Consider the following 15,280-nt stretch of genomic DNA (forward strand, 5'->3'; position numbering starts at 1 on the left):
CTACCTGACTCCACCCCTGTACCTGTACCCATCCTTCGTTCATCCTCCCCTACCCCTTCCCAGGCTCTAGTAAACTCTGTTTGGTTCTCACCTCTATGAAATCAGATTTTTAATTTCTCTATATAAGGGAAAACACTTGTATTTGTCATTCAATGCCTTATATATTTCACTTAACATAATATCCTCCAGTCCCATATAAGTTGCTGCAAATGACCCAATCTTATCATTTTTTTGTGGCTGAATAGTATTTCATTGTGTATATATACCACATTTTCTTTTATCCATTCATCTGTCAGTGAACACCTAGATTATTCCACATCTTGTCTATTGTCACTAGTGCCACAATAAACATATGAGTGCAGATGTTTCTCCAACATACTGAATTTATTTCCTTTGGATATTTACTCAATAGTGAGATGTTTGGTAGTTCCATTTCTAGTTTCTTTCTTTCTTTTTTTTTTTTTTTCTGTAGTACTGGGATACTGGGGATCAAACTCAGAGTCTGACACATGCTAAGCAGTTGCTCTACCACTGAACCACACACTTGGTATTTTTTTGTTTCATTTTTAGATAGTCTTTTGCTGAGTTGCCCAGGCTGGCTTCAAATTTTCGATTTTCAGTCTCCTTAGTAGCAGGCATTACAGGTATGTGCCACCATGCCTGCACATTTCTAGTCTTTTGAGGAACATCCATACTGTGTTCCACAATGGTTGTATTGATTTGCATTTCCACCAGTACCATATGAAAGTACCTCTTTCTCCTCTTTCTCACCAGTATTTGTTATTTTTTGTCTTTTTGATAATAGTCTTTCCAACTGGAGTCAGATGATATCTCATTGATTTCATTTCCCTGAATTAGTAATGTTGAATACTTCTTTATGATGGTGTTGGTCATTGTGTATTGTCTTTAGAAATATATATTCATGTCAGTTGTTTATTTTAAAGCAGATTGCTTTTTTTTAAACTTTTTTTTTGCTGTTGTTTGAATTCTTGATATATTCTGCAAATTAATTTCTTCTTGGACATTTTACAAATATTTTCTTCTACTTTGTAACTTGTCTCTTCACTTTGTTATTTCCTTTGTTGCGAAGCTTTTTAGTTTGTGACAAAGATGATTTATTTACACTGGCAGTAATATATTTTTTTGGTAACTTTTTTAGTTTATAAGCTTTTTTTAGGTTAAAAATGTCATCTCAGGAAGAGTCAGATTTGGGGTATAGTCTAAATTTTGTTATTGGTGAATTTTGATGACCTCTCAAAAGCACGTATAATAAGTAAACATGATCATTAATGTTAGAAATTGGTTTTCTATCTGTCTGTAACAGCATAGAAAATAAAAGGAAGCATAAGGCAGCTTCGTATTCTAGGGTATAAATTTAGGTGGGAACACAAAAGATCAAAAATATAAGTTAGCATATTGGCTTGCAAGTGCCACGTTATGGTTGGGGATATGAGGTATTCAAAAGCTCCTGGGTCAATGCAGGAATGTTCTCAGGTGAAATGATTGGGCCTAGCAGCCCTAACCTAATCAGTCCATCTTAGTTTGAATGGACACCCTGGGGCATGACTGGAAAAGATGGGTCATTGGAGCTACTCTGGAAGGATTGTTCTTCCCTGCGGCCAGCCTGCCTGCCTGCGGGCCTGTGTCTTTCTGGCTGTCTTTCTCTCCGTCCTTGCTGACCCTGCCTTAGGCTGGGGGCAGCTTTTCCTCGGTTAAGCCTTTCCCCCCACCATGGCTGTCTCACTTTGGGCCCAGAGCCATGGAGTCAGTGTCTATGGACTGAGACCTTTGAAACCCTGAGCCCAAATAAACTTTCCTTTCTCTAAGTTGTTCTTCTGGGGGTATTTTCTTCACAGTGGTGAAAAGCAGACTAATACAAACCCATTGCTAAATTCTCCAGAGTTTTGCAAACTGGTTATTTAAACATAGCCATTAAGAAAAATTAAATTATATAGATTTGTATTTAAATTATGCTAACAACAAAAGTCATACATAGACAACACCCATCCCTTCCTAATGACTTTACTCCATTTAACTATTATTCATTGTATCTGACAGTAGGAAATGCCCTGGAACGCGAGCCTAGTGAGTCTCTTCCGGACAGCCACGGGTGAGGTCATCGTGGTGTCTCCAAATCGGCCACTGGGGAGCATGCACACGTGGAAACTGACCAAGTCTACCCAACAGGGCTTTTCTTCTCTCCCCAGAGCCAGCAGCTTTACACTGACCAACACAGTATTGCACGTACATATAGAGGGGAGGAATGAGCTCCAAAAACGATGCGTGGCTCCTGCGATCACCTCCGGTTGGCTCTGAAGCCAACTCGTTCTATGTGGGTCAGGAGCCCCCTCGGGGATATTTAAAACCAGGACAAGTCACAAAATGCCCACATGTCCCTGAACGTTTTTATACAGGTGAAATCAGGTTAACATGAATATTCAAAGCCTCTTCAAAGGTGAAAGGAAATTTTTTAAAAAAAGCATCAGCAAGCTGGAGAGGCGGGCAGGGGTGCGTGTGCGCATGCGCTTGGGCCTCCAGCTGGTTCTGCCCGAGTAGGCGGGAAACAATTGGGTGAACTTAGTGATCTCCTGGAAAGTCAAGGGCCTGTCTGTGCTGCTCTTTCAGCTGTTAGCTGAAACCCCGGGCACAAGGTGTTCCCTTTGATCTTGCTGTAGAGCTGTATCACAGAACTAAAAAAATTTAAAAAATGCAGGGTAATAGGATGTATTTGGGTGCCTTCCTGGAAGTGGGGGAGGGATGTCTTTGCACCAGATCTCCACATCTCCAACTCCGCTGGTCTTTCTACCCCTCTAAAACTCTCCTCTGGAGAAAACAAAACAAACGAACAATGAGATGTAGTGCTTTAAACATACACGGAAATGGTATATATAAAACACTGATAACATGAAAATTCAAGATATTCTGAAGAAAAGGTGAAGATGATAAGTTTAATATATAGGAAACACAAAGAAGAAATATTAAAAAATAATGGTATCTTCTCATTCTTGAAACTCACAAAATCTTCCTGGAGAGAATGAAGACAGGTGCCTGTTTTAATCAAGGGAAGTTTTTCTTTGATGTAAAGGAAACATAACTTCAAAAAAATATTTTTAAAAAGCCAAGATCAATAATAGAGGTCAGGTGGCTATGGCAAGTGATAGGGAGTTTGGGGGGGAAATACAAGAATAAAATAAGAATTGAGTCCTAACAATTCTAACAGAGGAGTCCAGTGTGAGGTGCCAGATGGGCGGGAGGACCATCATGGAGCATGGTGGGGACAGAAGACAAAGGGAAGGCTGTGGCCCCAAATTTGATTCATCCATTGGGCTGCTGCTGGTGTCAGATGAGGAGGGGCTCTTGGTTATATGAGAGGCTCTCCTGTAACATACAGACACCATATTCACCAATGCCAAAGGGCCAAGTTTTTTGTAGTGGTACAACTCTGAAATGGCTCTTACAAGGGATGGCATCAGACTCGTTGCCTGGGCGACAGTCATTGCTGGGCATATGGAAGCAGGAACATCGATATTCATACAATAATTCTGTGTTGTTTAAATAAATACATATTTATAGCCTATGAATTTAACATAACAGAAAATTAAAATTTCTAGTAAGAAAGGCTGGTGTCATGGTTTAATTAGTGTTTTTTTGTCTTCTTTAAATAATGGTGTATCTTAAAACCAATGGCACATTAGATTGGTGACATACAGGTTAATCTGCGATTTATGTATCTAAATCATTTATAAATTTGGGTCTTCTCATTTAATACTTCTGTTGAGGTCAGAAGTAATGTGTAGTTAGGTTGATGAAAGTGATCACCTGAGGTCACTATTCTGGGTTCAGAACTGGTCAAACCACTTACCGAATTTGTTTCTTCTTCATTTATAATAATACATGTCCTAAAAGAAATTTTTTTTTTTGGCTTAGGGCTGGTGGATACCAAGATTATAATTATATGCAGATAGGTGATTTTCTGGATTTTCCTCCCTTAGTTTCAAAGGGCTGAGCCATCTTCTCATCAGTCCTCTTTGCAGAAGTGAACTGCCAGTCAGTCTGATAGACCAGGGTCCTCCTCTGTGGGCAGCTGGATGAATCCCCTTCATTTGGTATCTACTCCCAAATGCCCCTATAAGCAGAATGAATGACATGCATAAAGATGCAATGATCCAAAAGTTAAAATTTATTTGAAGATCACAAATAAGTCACTTCTCTGAGTGGTTTGGGTATGCAGGAGAAGGGTGACAAGATGGCGAGTTACACTGGTACTATGTAGTTGTGGGCACAGGTTGCCATCTGCATACTCTTCATGATGACTTTCACATACAAATCAGTGTGTGGCGAATCTTTTTTTAATTGGACTAAGCAGGCTAAGGAGGGAATGGGAGGCTTCTAGGCAGTGATGCAAAATTCTTGGCAACTCTCAAAACACGTTGGCTTCTCTTCCAGGTGCACAGATGCAGGGCATAATCCATTTCACAGCTGGTGGCCTGTTCTATTTTTCAGATGGGATTGAAGAGAAGGAGGTAGGAAACCTATCCTCTAATGGCACAGCAGAGGCAGTAGTGGAAAGAAGGGGATCTAGTTTATTTATTTCCCTTTCATTAGGTTCCTGAAAAAAAAATATACAGACTGAGGATTTAATTGCACTGTTTGTTTCTATCTCTAAAAAAAAAAAAGCTGAATTAGTAATTGCATTAACTTGTTACTGTGCTTTGCTCTTACAGGGTAATATAATTTTAACTGCTGCCTCCTAATTATGTGGTTTTCATTGTTTCGAAATCCCATTTAGCATGCACTTCGTTTTCACTTTTATGAAGTACATGGTGGAAAAAGGGAGGCCAACATCTTTGAAAGACCCAACTGAACTGAAGCTATGATTTGCCCAAAGCCATTACCTACTGTGACAAGCTGGATGCTGCTGTGATTTTTATCCTTCTTTGATGAATAATGCTGTTGGCAAAGACCATATGCTCTGTCGCTCACTGGAGTCCAGAGGCACTGCACAACCCAGAGCTAATCACATCAAGCTGGTGGTGGTTTTTATTGGGTGGCAGTAATGGCAGAACTAATGACAGTCATTAAAATCTTGCTGCAAACAGTCATGGGCCTTCAGACCACAGTTGTCTCAGAATGTGTCAAGGACATGTTACTCCTAAAGCTGTCTGGAAGGAATGGCCCATCGTCCCTTGTTCTTCCCAGTGAAAACATTGCCTTTGAAAATTGCAAGGTAAGCAAAAGGAGCCTGATAGGCCCTGGGCTTCCCTCGATCTAGCATCTGCAGAGTGGTGCTTTGGGTGTTTCCAGATATTCTCTGGGTGAGAATTAAAATGAACTCCTCCAAAGCTGAACTCTTCCATAGAAAGGTAGAAGAAGATAACTTTTGGGGTTTTCCACTTCAATTCAATAAGTACAAACTTTTTAATACCTGGATGTCTACACAGTGCTAAGAGCCAGGAAGGATTTGGAGAATAGGATAGTTGGCTGTTCTGTGTGACTTACTCTCTGGATAGGGAGCATCTATGCACAAGGAAGTCTACAGTGCAAAGAGGGGACAGCGTGAATAAGGTCCCAGAGGCTGGGAAGGGAACTTCTGGCTAGAGCCTGGGGCTGTACTGACATTCATGTCTATGTGTGTGTTTGTTGTGGTGTCTGTGCATGTGTGTGTGTGTTTGGGGGGGGGGGAGATATTCTATGCATATGCCCTTTCTTGGTGAGAATAATATTTTATCTTCCTCCTGTACAACCGTCCCTTTAAAATATCAAGATACCCTAAGACCAAGGCAAGTTTTTTCTTAGGTTATATATAGAGAAACCCTTGCGCAAAGAAGAAACAGATGAAAGATAAACCTTAGATTTTTTACATTGCTTGACTCTTGAAGAACCATGACTCAGACAATAACTCCAGGGCAAACTGAAATTTATAGCTACTTTCTTAACTCAGGGAAGACACTGTTTATAGTAGATCCTCTGAGTACCAAAAATATACTTTTATAGATTGGTTCTAACCTATAGGGTTCTACCTGCAGGAGCACAAATATTGATAGAAGATAATAGGAAAATAAAATAATTTAGCATAAAAACAAAGCTAAAAAAACAGAACTGTAACTTGAACTTTGGACTCTTGCTCCAAACTTTTTTTCCACCATGTTATGTTGTTCTGAGATCATAAATTAAGCCCACTCCCCTTACTCTTCTCGAGGAAAGAATTCTAGAGAGTACGATTCATTCAAAATTCTGTAGCTAATGGCTGTGGCTGGACTTCAAGTCCAGATTTTCAAACTTGTCCTAACCTCTTTGCATAACACAAAACCATAAAGGATATAAGTTTGAAATAACAACACTATAGAATTCCTCCACATAATATTGCTCCTCTAGGAAAATGTCGCATGACAAAATTTCTACAGATTCATTTTAAAGAAAGTAATTCAGCAAGAACTAAAACATCGACTACGCATTGGGTCCTTTAATTACATGAATTAAATCATTTAATCCTCTGACCTAATATCTCAGGTGACTATGATTAATTTTCTCTTTTTATCATTGGAAAAACTGTGGTACAGAGAGGTTGTTATCTGGCCATGGTTGCACAGCTAGAAAATGGTGGTCTGGGATATTAACTTAAGTCTAAGACCCTGGAACCTGCCTCTTAGGTACTCTGTTGTGAAGATAGAATATACAAATATTTGGGAATCAAGTCAGTACCCCAGTGAAATTACATTTTCTTAGTAAACACTTTTAACAACTGAACAATTAATAATGAAAATAGCAGTATAGGGTGAATACTCAGGTCAATTAAGCATATAAGGAATGTGTATACATATTATAAAGTCACTAGCTAAGTGCATCTACTACTTGGGTCCCCAAACCATAACAGGTTTAGAAATTACTTGTGACTGTATTTTTTTAAAAAACATAAACCATGCATTACACAAACTCATTCAGACTGGTATATTTATTATTAGTTTGATCTACGAAAATTTCCAATACATTATACACTTGCTTTCATAATCACTTAATAATGATACTTTGGAATTCTGAAAAATTCTCTACACAATGAGATGACACACTGCCTTAGAAAAGTCATTTGAGACAATATAGGTGAAACTCAGAGGCATTATGTTAAGTGAAACAAGCTAGGCACAGAAATACAAATATTGAATAGTAAAAAAGTTAAATGCATAAGAGTAGAGTTGAAGAGTGGTTACCAGGGGCTGGAGGTGGGTGAGGATGGGGAATGGGGAAATGTCAATCAAAAGGTTCCAAGTTTTAGTGACACAGGAGTAATAAGTTTTGGTGATCTATTGTATGGCATGGTAAGTATAATTAATCATAAAGTATTATTATTATTTCAAAATTGCTAAAAGACAAAAGAAAACAATGAAACATTTAAAATGTTCTCATCACACACACAAAAATGAGTCTATGAGGGATGAATAGGTAAATGAGTTTGATTTAATCATGGCACAACTAAATACATCAAAACATCCTGTCGAATTCCTTAAATACATACAATTATTATATGTCAATCAAATAAAATAATTTTATTCCAAGGAATATGGGTTGTCTTAATTATTTATATGACATATCAGAACAGTAAAGAATGAATATACTTTTTCTCACTCTTGTAGAGGTGGGAAGTTGAATGAGGGGGTTTCAGATTCCCTGGAGTGAAGTGGTTAAAGTCTGGACCAGGGAAGTCTCTCCTGACTTTAGAATGGGGGTCGTGGAAAAGATTATCGAATGAGCACTACCTTTGGAGTCAGACAGGCATCCTGCCATTACCTTCAGTTTCTCTGGGTGAAACTCAGCTATCTATAGAATTTGTGGTCAGTTAAGACTGTGCTCAAGGAATTCTTCTGGGTTTTTTATGTTCAGAGACTGAAGAGGTGTTGCTTTCTCTTATTAGAAGATTTTGCTAATTAAGTGGAGAACATGCATAGTGAATGAACAGAAAATCCTGAGTTGGCATAAAGTATTACATTTCCATACAATACACCATCTTTCCAAGCCCCTCTGCATTTGCAAGAGTTATCTGATGTGCAGCTTATAGAGAGCTGATTAGTCAAGAAGGCTTGGGGGAATGCAAATAAGCTGCCAGCTAGAATCATGGTAAAGAAATAAACCCCCCAAAACAAACAATCAAACAAACAAAACCTTTTTTTCCCTTTTTAATCTCCTTTTTTTTTTTTTTAAAAGTGCAAATTCTACCAAGAACTTTAGAAGTTTCCCAGTTTCCGAACTACAAGAAAATCAAGGGCTTTACATTTAAGGTACATCAAATATTTCTAGCTACATTTGTCTTTCAAAATAAATTAAAATGAATAGTACTCATCTGTTAGTGCATACTGAGCCCATTCTGCATGGCAGACACTATAGAACCATGATCTAGTTTACTACTGATAACAACCACAGAAAGCAGATATTACTATCTTGAAAATTGTAACAACTGCCATCACATGGTATGGTTATTTGGACTTAGAACTGAGACCACCTGTGTCAATATGACTTGTTCCATGAAAAACTTTGCCTTAGAAAGATAAGACTGTCAACCAATAAAGAACTCCTCTCTTTTCTCCTGGAAATTCCTGCTGATCTATTTGTCTGTGATAACAGTCTTTGCACTCTGGGCAAACTGTTTGCTCTCATCACTCCGTGCTTTACCTATCAAGACTTTCTTGAAGACACTCAACTTGCTTGGGTCATGATCTTAGCCCAATTCTAGTCAATGCCTCCTTGAAAGACCCCGTTTAAGTCGCCTGAACCCAGATCCCCAAACCCTATAAATACCTTGGCTTGACTTCCCTTTTCTGAGATACCATTAAGAATTTGTCAAAGTGGTATCTTCCTTCTTCAATTGCCTGGTAGTATTTTGGGGAATTCAATAATCCTCATTTCACAAACAAGTAAGGAGAATCCCAGAAACTCAGAGAAATTTGTTAAGTTCACTCCCTTAGTTAAGAAATGGAGTCAGAATTCCACCCCAAGTGTTTCTGAGCCCATTTTATGTTCCTGATCACTCTACTACCTTGCTTTTCAGTTCGAAAGAAAATGAGTCAAAATTTCTGTCCTTTTGACAAATACCTGAAAAACATAACTTAAAAGCAAGGAAGGTTTATTTTGGGTTGCAGTTTTGGTCCATGGTTGCTGGGTCCCATCACTCTGGCCCGTGGTGAGGCAGAACATCATGGTGGAGAGCACATGGCAGGACGGAGCTGCTCACCTTCTGGTGGCTGAGAAGCAGAGAGAGAAAGAAACAGGGAGTGAGAGAGACCTAAGGATCAGAGAGCGAGACACAGTTCCCAAGGGCACAGCGCCAAGGACATACTCATTCCCTTCAACTAGGTTCCACCTCTGACAATTTCCACCACTTCCCAATAGTCCATTCAGCCATAAATTGATCAGTGAATCAATCCATTGATTAGATTACAGCCCTCATAATCCATTCACTTCCCAAAAGCCCCACTCCTGAACATTGCTGCATTGGGGAGCAAGTCTTCAACACGGAGCCTCAGGGAGACAATGCAGATCCAAACCATAACATTGTCTTCAATTTTCTCCCTGAACTTACTTGAATCTTTAAATTAAAAAGAAAATTCAAAGAATGATGTTCTTAGTCTGCTCCTGATGCTATAACAAAATACCTTAGACTAACTTGGTAATTTTTAAACAACTGAATTTTTCTCTTATAGTTCCAAAGGCTGAGAAGTCCAAGATCAAGGCCAACAGATGAGTCTGACTCCTTCAAGTCTTTTCACGAGAGAACTAATCCCATTCATGAGGACTGAGCCCTCAAAACCCAATCACTTCCTGAAAGCCCCACCTCTTACTACTGTTGCCTTAGCTTCAATATGAGTTTTGGAGGGGACACAAACGTTCATGCCATAGCAGTGGTTTAATTTACAGTCCAGTGAAAAGTGAGATGCCATGTGACCTTGCATTTTTAATTAGCTATGGCTATCTGGTTCTGTATTTCAGAATAAACCCTCAGTCACATTTGCTAAATGAGGATGTAAATCATAACCACTCCTATAATTGGGGTGACTTTTAAAACTCTTAGTAAATTATGCACCTGATGTATTAGTTTCCTAGAGCTGCTGTAACAAATTAAAAGTTAGTGGCTTAATCCAACTGAAAATTATTCCCTCAAAGACCTGAATGCTGTAAGTCAGTCCAAACTCCAGGTATCTTCAGGATCAGGGTTTCTCACCTGGTTTCCAGTGGTCCCCAGCAACCCTTGATATTTCTTGGTTTGGTACCTCACAACTCCATATTCTGCCTTGATCTTCACATGGCTTTTTCCAGTGATTGTCTGATGCTTGTGGAAGTACATATATGGAAATTTTAAATAACTCATTCATATTATGGTTATGATGTAGACAATAGATTTTTTTAACAGATTACTTTTCAGAAATATTTATCAAGAATTTACCTAGTGCCCTTGGTCTGTGCCTTCTTTTCTGTTTCTTAGAAGAGTACCTGACATTGGACTTACCGACCACCCCAATGCAGGTTGATTTCATCTTGAGATCTTTACTTTAATTACATTTTCAAAGACTCATATTCAGAATAAGATCATATTCTGAGGTTCCAGGTGGAAATATCCCTTGGAGGTCAAAATTCAATCCACCACATCTAGCTAAGTTTATTATTACCCTTATGTTTTAATCAACATTATTATATCTAAAATGAAAATGCCAACCAAGAATAATATAAAGAAACATGTAACAGTAGCTCTTTTTAAAAAATATGCAGTATTTAAAACATGTTTTGATTGTGTTGTCCAGGCGGGCAGCTATTTTGTAAACGGAGGCAGAAGGATCTTAAATTCAATGCCAACCTGGGCAATTTAGCAAGACCCTGTCACAAAATAAAACAAAAAGGGCTGGAGATGCAGCTTAGTGGTAGAATATTTGCCTAGAACATGATAGGCCCTGGATTTAATCCCAGTCCTGCAGGGAAAAAGGAAAAGATAAAAAACAACAACACTGTCTTTGGGGGTATTCCAGTGATTGTCTGATGTCTGTGGAAGTACATATATGGAAATTTTAAATAACTCATTCATATCATTAGTTATGATGTAGACAATGCATTTTTGAACAGACTGTTTTTCAGAAACATTTACCTAGTGCACTTAATATTCCAGGGACTAGGGAAGTACCAGAATGAGCTTTTATCTTCTCCAATTTGCAAAAAAAAAAAAAAAAGGAAAAATGAGAAAGAAGATGATCAAGCAGCAACTTAACATGCAAAGACATATTGAGGCTCAAAATGCAGTCTTGTATTGCGTGACAAGGGGGAATATATTCTGAGAAGTGCATCCTTAGGCAATTTTGTCATTGTGCAAATATCATAGAGAATACAGACTCATACAAACCTACAGGGCATAACCTATCCCACATCTAGTCTGTCTAGCTTACATAGGGTACAGCCTACTGCTCTAGGGCCTTAAAGAACAAAACAGCATAAGATTCAATCAAATCAAGAGAAAATGCTGCAATCAAGATACATGATAAACATGAATTGTATGAGGCTGTTGCCAGCATAACACAGAGGAGCTTTGTTTTTAGAAGTAGAAGGAATATACTCTGAAATAATGATAAAAGTGTAGTAAATAGTAGATGCATAACCAGCGACATAGTTGTGTATTATTGTTATCATGTGTTACATACTATACATAATCACATGGGCTAGAATTTTTATGACACTGGCAGCTCAGTAGGATTGTTGACACCAGTGTCACCACAAACACACAATGTGCTGTGCTGCAATGTCACTAGGCAATAGGGCTTTTTTTCTAGCATTGCTATAATCTTAAGGGACTACTATCGACTATGTGGTCTGTTGTTGGTTGGGATGTTATATGGGGCATCTTTGGCTCTCTATGCTACTGGTAAAGACTCAAGAAACTCCTGCCTTGTTTCCATTATTGGAAACAGCACTAAAATAGTATTCTGAGGAGGATAATATTGTCATGCTCACTTTTCTTATGGGGGCAGAGGGTACTTTTTATTGAAGTCTAACATACACATAAACAATAGCTGAATAATTGCCACCAAGGCAACACACTCATATCGCCAGCCCTTAGATAAGATAAAGAACATTACTGGCCCCTGGAAGTCCCTTTTGAGTCTCCACCATCCCCAATGGTCACTGCTCCCTTGATTTCCAACAGCTACAATGACTTGCCTATGTTTTAACTTTATGCATTGGTATCACATAGCACTCATTATTTTGTATCTAATTTCTTTGATCAACATTATGTTTGCAGCAAAAATTTCATATTCTAAATTGTGGCTATATATATATATCAATATCACAAATTTACTATTTCATCCAAGTCTACAATTCAGTGGCATTAAATATATCACATTCTTGTGCAATCACCATCCCTTTCCAGAACTTTCTCAACATACCAATCAGGAACTCTGTGCTCTTCAATAACTCCCCATTTTTTGTTCCACTACCAGTTCCTGTTAATTTTTATTTTACTTTCATTCTTTGTGAACTCTCCTATTCTGAGTAGCTCATATGAGTGGAATCATACAATATTGGTTCTTTTGTGTCTGGCTTATTGCTTCCCAGGTCCATTGTAACCCCTGTTTTATGGGCGAGGAAACTAAGATACAGATACATAAAGGAAATATGTGATGAGCCCAGTACATGAACCAGGCAGCCCGGCTCCAGAGCCTGAGCACTTTGGAGCTGTTAGGCTGTTTATCAATGGGTCTTGTATTCACAAAGACAATGAGAGTTATTCAATGTGGGCCAGCTGAACGGCACCGGCTCTGTCTCAAAGTCTATCTACCCAGAGTGGGACAACTTGAAATCCACATTTCTTTCTTGAGTTGCAAAAGGAAGAGTTGCCCTTTGTCTTCTTAAAAAGGCCAACTTTCCCTTTTAACTGCAGGCTCTTTCTTGACTGCTTCTGCTGTCCCTGCCATTTGTCTGTTTCTATGATACCTCTGCTCCCATCCCTGAGACCAGCTTCTTGGTCCTCACTCTGGAGCCACCATTTGTCTTTTTGACAAACCCGATTGGGTAAAATTCGTCATCCCTTGTAATTCTGTACAATTCGCTCCAATTATCAGTTTGGTGCAGAGCCTGCTGTTGACGTGCAAATTGGGAAAAAATCCCTTTTGGAGCCAAAGATGTCAGTCTGGCTCTTGTTAGGACCGAAGGAGCCTGGAGGGCAGACACCAACCCATCCCATCCAGAGCAAATCCAGGAGCCGATGGAGACAGTCCAAGGTCCCTGTTTTTGAACAGTCAAGCCACAAAGGGCTCATGCATTTTTACAGATGGTTTGCAGATTTCTAACTTTTCTCTACCAAAAGCCCTGGATTCCAGCATCTAAGGAAGTTGGGAGCCAAGAAAAGGCATGTCATCATCACTCTTGGCTAACCTGACTCACAGCAAAGGTGCTGTCCAACAACAGGCTGTTGTCCCTTGAGTATAGAAATGGCACGCAAACTATCAGCACATTTTAAAATTTGAACATTTGCAAACATAATGTCCCTTTTATACCTATCACCTAGTTTTAAAAATCATCAATGCTCTGACAGCAGATTTCTTTTTCCCAGCAGTATAATGATTTACTTTATCTTTCAGGCCACATTTGTCATCAAAGACGACAAACAATCTAAATAAAATGTTGGCTGCCAGCGCACCCCATGTTAATTGTGGTAATGCTGACATCTTTGCTGATGGTGTCACCAGTGATGCAATTTTTCCAAAGGAGCCGTCAATTGGCTTGGTGTTGTGGCATTTCTGTATCTTCCTCCCTTCTACTAGTGATGGTCTAAAATTTGGGGGCCAACAGAGGTGAGGCAAGAACCTCACCCCCCCACTGGCACCAAGGTTAAATTTGGGGGCCAACAGAGGTGAGGCAAGAACCTCACCCCCCCACTGGTGCTTAGGCCTATCCACAAGCATGGCTGAATGCTGGACCGGTAGTCAGCGACGGGTTGATCTGATTGCAGTGGATTCAACCTAAGACAGGGGACTGACGCCTAGAGGTCAGTTCATCCGATGACGGGTAAGAACCATATGTTGAATTGGACAACCTACCAGGCACGGTCCTAAGCCACATTGCTTGTTGTTTAATTAATCAGAAGGGGGGAGATGCTGAGGGCCATTACCAAGTAGGAATGACGCATCGAAATTTCCTTGCCAAGCGTACCCCATGCTGCTTAGAGGACATTTGATGGAACATTGCATGCATGCTTTAATGAGGTGACCTTGCTCAAGGACCTAGGCAGATCCGGGTTTAGAGCTGATCAGGTTTGAGGAAGTAACCGGCTCCTTGAGTTTAAGGCGTTGCCAGTTTAAGATAATGGGTTTTAGGGAAGTTGGAAGTTGAAGATTATTGCTGGGATTAGGGTGTTCCTGCTGCTTGTTCCCGTTGAGTTCTCGTGAGATTAAAATGGGATTTGGAGATAGCCTTGTGGAGTAGGTGGATTGTGCGGGTAGACAGCAGAACGCGTTTGCCCCTGGACCTGTGTGGAGGTGGTGTGAGAGCTGGAATAAAGAATTGCTGTTTGAATCTACAAAGTGTGGGTGCCTCCTGAATCTTGTGCCAAGTCCAGCTTTGGCAGTTGGCTCCTTCTTCTCTCTTGCTACTCAGACCTATCCACTCTTTTCTCTTTGTGTGATCTCTTCCATTTAAATGCCATCTGTACTTGTCACAACTCGCTTGGTTGCAAGTAACAGAAACTCAACTATCTGAAGCATAAATGAGCATTCATTGATTTGCACAATCATGAAGTTAACTTCAGGAATGTCAGTGTCCTGGGTCTCATTACTGCATCAACATATTGCCTCTTTCCCTCTGTTGCTTGAAGATTCCATCAATATGCTGACCTAGTTTTCATTAAGATAGGAGCCCCAGGTGGTTAAAAGAGAAAGAAAGAACAATGGTGGCTCCAAGCTTACATAGAACCCATTTAGCAATCCTGTCTCTTCATTCTTAAATATTCTATTAAAAGTCCTTTGGTCAATTCTTATTGCGATGCTTTGGGTCAGTTGCATTTCTGCAAATAATCACTGTGGCCTGGTGGATGGTATATACTGGGTATCCAGGCCAGTGATCCTCCTCACTATTGGCTGGGAAAAGTCTTGGCACTTTGATTACTATACTTTATTCCCCTCATGATTGCTAGCCAAGAAAGAGAGATATTTCTCCAATAGGAAATTACCTCCTTTATCCATTCCATCATTGTCTCTCAGCTGGAAATCCATAATGGCCTGCAACTAGTCTCTCTACCTCCCTCTTTCTCTATCAT

The 15,280-nt window shown here is 39.5% G+C and overlaps 1 long non-coding RNA gene across 1 annotated transcript; it reads left to right on the plus strand.

The window, feature by feature from the left end:
* Nucleotides 1–4,794: 4,794 nt before the first annotated feature.
* On the plus strand, nucleotides 4,795–12,264 carry LOC144378312 (uncharacterized). The gene is made up of 3 exons (XR_013440010.1): nucleotides 4,795–5,227; nucleotides 8,197–8,270; nucleotides 9,690–12,264. It is a non-coding gene; the product is annotated as an uncharacterized LOC144378312 (long non-coding RNA).
* The last annotated feature ends 3,016 nt before the right edge of the window (nucleotides 12,265–15,280 follow it).

Source organism: Ictidomys tridecemlineatus, chromosome 6 (assembly GCF_052094955.1).
Source record: "Ictidomys tridecemlineatus isolate mIctTri1 chromosome 6, mIctTri1.hap1, whole genome shotgun sequence".
Lineage (NCBI taxonomy): Eukaryota > Metazoa > Chordata > Mammalia > Rodentia > Sciuridae > Ictidomys > Ictidomys tridecemlineatus.